Below are 5,550 nucleotides of genomic sequence, written 5' to 3' on the forward strand. Positions count from 1 at the left end.
CACAGATACTCCTAAATGTCCTAAATTTCCAACTTTGAAACAATCTTTGCATCCCAATTTTCCTTCCTTTATATCAAGCCATTTATACTGTTCTAAAAAAGTTATTAGTTGTTTTTCACACCAACAATCCAGAAGAGGAGGATTAGATTTTTCTCCTAATAAGGAATTTTCATTATCATCATAGATCGAATCATCTACAATATTTGAAGAATTTGATTCTTCACAAAGATCTATTGTATCTTCAGATGGCTTTGTTTCTGCTTCTTCAAATTTTGCCCTTTTAATGTTTAAGAAGTTTTGTAAATCGCTTTGCCTCTTTGACATTTTGAATAGCAAGGGCTGGGAAAAAAAATTTCTTAACATTTTTCTAATGGAAAGGCATTATATTGTTTTTACATACATTTATTAAAAAACAGAAGAATATTTATTGTTGCTTATTTCTGTTTCATTTTTTCAACTAACAGCTATCTGCTTTTCCGACCGCAAAACTCTAACCCTGATTAAAATTATTTTAATTATTAAAAAAAAAAAACCGAAATAAAAACATATCAAGAAAATTTTTCTATATTTCCTATAACCTCTATACCTATAATAACTTACAAAGATTATTATTATGTATTATCAAATGAAATCCTGAATGAAATAAAAAAAATTAACACTAATATTACCACTCGTTTATGACTGGCACAATTATACACTGTGGTAGTCGATCAAACGACCAGAGACTAGCCATTGCAACGAATTTTTATATTTATTGATAGTGCAACAATGTTGCAAGTTTTTGGAAATTCGCCAAAAAATAAAGCATTATTGTTTATTCAAATGCCCAGTACGGGAGTTTTGATAACGTGTTTGTGTTTTAATGAATACAGACATTGTTTAGTAAATAAAATCGTTTCCAAATTCCCATTAGTAAATTGAGTTTGTTTTGTGAATTCTCCTTTATGCATTTATTTTTGATGATAATAATATATGTAAGTGTTTATTATACAATTTCAAAATATTTACAAGAAAAAGTGTATACTATCATTCATCCTTTCATAAAGAATTTTAATAACTGGCTCACCCGACTTAAAAACATTAACAACTGGCTCATGCGAGCCAGTCTCAACACACCAATGGTTATAGGGATTGAACGTAGGGGGCACAGTATTTTCAGGCAGGACAGAGATGACAGAATGGGGGGGGGGGGGTTACTAATGATAGATGAAGCGTTAAAGCAAAAAAAGTAGAAGTGCCTCAAGGTGGCAGGTATGTAGTTCATTTGAGGCTGTTTGATGTGAGATAGATATCAACAAAGCGAAATATGTAATCGGTTGTTGCTATAATCCAAGGGGTATAAGGGAGAATGTAGATAGTATGTATTGGCAAATTAGCACGGAGTGAAGGTCGAGTAATTATTGTGGGGGATATTTATACACGTGGATAGGCTTATGTGTTTGTCAGACATGTTGTAATAGGTTTCACGATATGATAAGAACACAGATGGTTAAGAAAATAACTATTTATTAACTTAAAAGCTAATATTTCACTGGTATTATATCCAGCATTTTCAGAGCACACAACACAAACTTTGTTACAAATGCAAGACAACCACAATCCGGTGTAACAGTGGGGCTAGTATAAGTGATTGCAGCGTGCAACACAAGACTAAAGTCCTAATATGGCGCCATCTAGGTTTTAAAAAAAAAAAAATTTCAAGTTTTGAAATAGTAGTCCAAATGATAGTGTGCTCTGAAGATACTGGATATAATACCAGCGAAATATTAGCTTTTAAGTTAATAAATAGTTATTTTCTTAACCATCTGTGTTCTTATCATACCGTGAAACCTATTACAACATATTGTGGGGGATTTTAACTTTGGGACATAGATTGGGAGAAGGAATGGTCACAAGGAACAAAGGAAATGGAGTTTATATAATTGTTAAGAGATAACTACCTTAGCATGTAATGGAAGGGACAAAAGATTCTAGAGTGTTAGATCTGGTCATAACATCGGAGAGCATATAAGTAATTTAGTTACACTGTCTCCACTTGGGGAAAGCGATCATGTGGTCTTGACCTGGGAGATTGTAAGATGCGCTGAATATTCTGTTAAGAAGGGGTATATGTGAAATCACAAGGCTGGTGATCATGACAAGCTGAGAAGTCAGCTTTCAGCAGTGCTATGGTATGAGAATTTGAAGGGGAGAGATGTTGATGGTGCATGAGAGATTGTCAAGGAGTATTTAAAGAAAGCTGTATCAGACTGTATTCCCAGAGTAAGAATGAGAAATCAAGTAGGAGCAAGATGGATGAATAATATTATTAAGCAGGAGTTGAAGATAAAGAAAAGGTTGTGGAGGAAGTATAAAGAAAAAGGTGATTAGCGTTCCGATGAGTAGTACAAGGTACAGGCAAAGAGAGTAACCTGTATGGTAAGGAAAGCCAAAGCTAATTATGAGAGGAAGCTAGCTGATGTATCCAAAAGAAACCCTAAGGAGTTCTTTCACTATGTGGCAAGTAAAAGGAAGAATAACCATGGAAAGATTACTTTAAAAAGTGTTGATGGTAGGGAAATTACAGAAGCAAATCAAATAGTTGAGTTGCTTAGTGATTATTTTGCAAAAGTGTACCATCTTGGTTGTGATAGTGCAGTGTCTAATGTGTCATTGACTGATGAGAAAGTCTAGAGATAGACAAAATAGAGGTGCTTAATGTATTACAGAACCTTAATGCTAACACTGCCAATGGGTTAGATGGCATATCGGCCCATGTGTTACGAGAATGTGCAAGAGAATTAGCACCTCCTCTAACCAGGCTGTTTAATTTAAGCCTCAGTTCTGGTAAAGTACCATTAGCGTGAAAAGAGAGGAAAATAATTCCACTGTACAAGGGAGGCTCTAAGACTGAGGTTGCAAATTATAGACCAATCAGTATATCTGGAGTGGTGGTTAAGGTTTAGGAGAAATTGGTAAAAATTAGAATTCAGGACTGGGTGGACAGCAATATGATACTTTATAAAGGGCAACATGGTTTTGTTAAGGGAAGTCTTGCCTCGGTAACTTGCTTACATTCTATAATAAAGTAACACACGGAACTCTTGAGAGTTCTGTGTGGAATAATTAGAGCAGATGGGTATGGATCCGAATCTGGTGATTTGGATTAGAGGATGGCTGGTGGATAGATATCAAAGAGTGGTTTACGGAGGAGCTGAGTCCAGGAGAAGGCAAGTGACTAGTGGTGGGCCTCAAAGGTCAGCGCTTGGTCCTCTATTGTTTAATTTATACATCAATGATATTGGGAATACTTTGAAAGGAAATATACACTTGTTTGCTGATGATGCGAAATTAGGAAGAGCGATAAGTCAATTCAGATGATGTAGATATCTTGCAGGCTGATGGTATGGACTAAGGTAAATGGTTGTCAGTTTAACATGGCTGAGTGTAAGGTGATGCACTTCGGGAGGATGAGATCACATGCTGTTTACTATATTAACGGAACTGAACTGCAAGAAGTTGACGAGGCAAGGGACTTGGGAGTTATTGTGGACAGAGAACTTAAGTTTAAAGGGCATATTGCAAAGATTGCGAAAATATCACGTCAAATTACATGGTTGTTGAGGAACACACTAACACGTAGGGATAAGGAAGTTATTGTTCCACTTTATAAGGCATTAATAAGACCACATTTGGACTGTGCATAGATCTGGTCACTTGGATTTCTTGGTGATGAAGAAATGGAGAGGATTCAGAGGTGAGTTACAAAGATTGTTGCAGGTCTGTGGGATGTTCCCTACGAGGATAGATTGAAGATCTGTGGGCTCCAAAAACTAGCTGATAGATGTAGGAGAGGAGATATGATAGAAGCATATAAATTATTAAAGGGATTTTGCAGGATTGATACTGATGACATTTTTAAGACCAGTGCAGGAAGGGAGAGGACGAGGGGCCATCCCTGGAAATTATGCAAGAGTGTAGTTAACAAGGGTGTGAGGACTAGATTTTTTACTTGGAGGGGTGTAAAGGGGTGGAATGCATTGCCAGAGGTGGTTGTGAATGCTTCATCTGTGAATGAATAAGTAAGATAGGTATTGTGTAAATAATGGTTAGTGTGTCAATGTGGGGTTTCCTGCAATGAGTCTTTTGACTCCATGGAGACACTGTTATAATAATAATAATGTCCAGTGGCATTATGGCCATTGGACAGGAAAGTATTGATGAATAAAGGAGACTGCCTGTGTGTGGGTTTACTGTAAAGTGAGAAAGAAAGAGAGCCAGGAAGATGTGTGATTAAAGTGTCTAGAAAAGGCAGGCTACCATTATTTTGTTTTCTGTAGTGAACTGGATTCTGGGATTCTAGTAGTTGAGGAGGAAAGAATAATGTGTAGTCTCTAAGCCATGTGCCCAAGTAGTGACCACCACCAATGTATCTCAACCAGATAGGTTTAAGAATGGCAGTGTCAAGAGCATATTTTTCAAAATGCTCCATATAGAAGTTAGCCAGAAGAGTAGAGAACCCAAGGCTCTCTGTTTGTATATGATGTTCTGCCAATTGCAGTAACCAGTATAGATGGCAAAATTTGAAGAAATCAATGTGGGTTGGGGGCATTTAGGTAAAGTTAAAGCATCGGAAATGGGGATATTGGTGAATAAAGAAGTGACATCAAGACTCAACACGATGCCAATGTTACTTTAAATTAAATTTTGGATTAAAGACTTGAAGTGAGTGGAATTATATAAGATGAGGTATGGCCAGTAAGAGGGGGTTAGGTTTAAAGATTTAGCTGTTTGGCTGGTTTAAAAGAGGGAGAGTCAGTGGCACAAACTCAGGAGATGGCTTGCAGCTATATCATAGAATGAGATCATTGTTGCTTGGTTCCTACTCAAGAACTATTTGGCAGAGATAATGTCTGATTGTGTTCCAAAGGTCAGGAGATTAAATAAGTTAGGTGTAAAATAGATGACTGAAAAGGTTAGGCAAGCAATCTGGAAGAAAAATGGCATTATGGAGGCAATACAAGATGAGTGGCAACAATCACTTGCAATAGAGAAAGTCCCCCCCCCCCTCCCCTGCATCCCAAACATACATGCTCAGAAAGGTGGCAAAAGTACAATATGAGTGGCAGTTAGCTAATGAGGCCAAAAGAAATCTTGCAGTTCTTTCAATACATAGCCAGTAGAAGAAAGAAAGAATGATTATGGAAGGATGATATTAAATAGTGAAAGAGTTGAACCTCTATCCTTCCATCAGTCAGTGTCACATCTGACATGAAATGTCCCACTTGGATGGTACATCCCCTTGCAAAATGTTCACTCAGTAATTCAACTATTTGGTTTGTTATGTCATTACCAACCCATTTGTATTTGAAGCCTGTGAAACTGCATTCAGTATTGCATAACAGTTTCTGTAAACACACTCATTTATGAGTGGCTGAACCCACACTTGACTGCATTCTACCCTAATACTTCGTTTCCTTTATTTTGCATTTCCAACCACTCACTGAACAGCACTCCTCTAAACATCTAACTACAAACTACTCAAATGCAGTCCATCAGGTTTATACAAGT

This window comes from Typopeltis vanoorti, chromosome 8 (assembly GCF_054136105.1).
Source record: "Typopeltis vanoorti isolate ZY-2024b chromosome 8, IOZ_Tvanoo_1.0, whole genome shotgun sequence".
Classification (NCBI taxonomy): domain Eukaryota; kingdom Metazoa; phylum Arthropoda; class Arachnida; order Uropygi; family Thelyphonidae; genus Typopeltis; species Typopeltis vanoorti.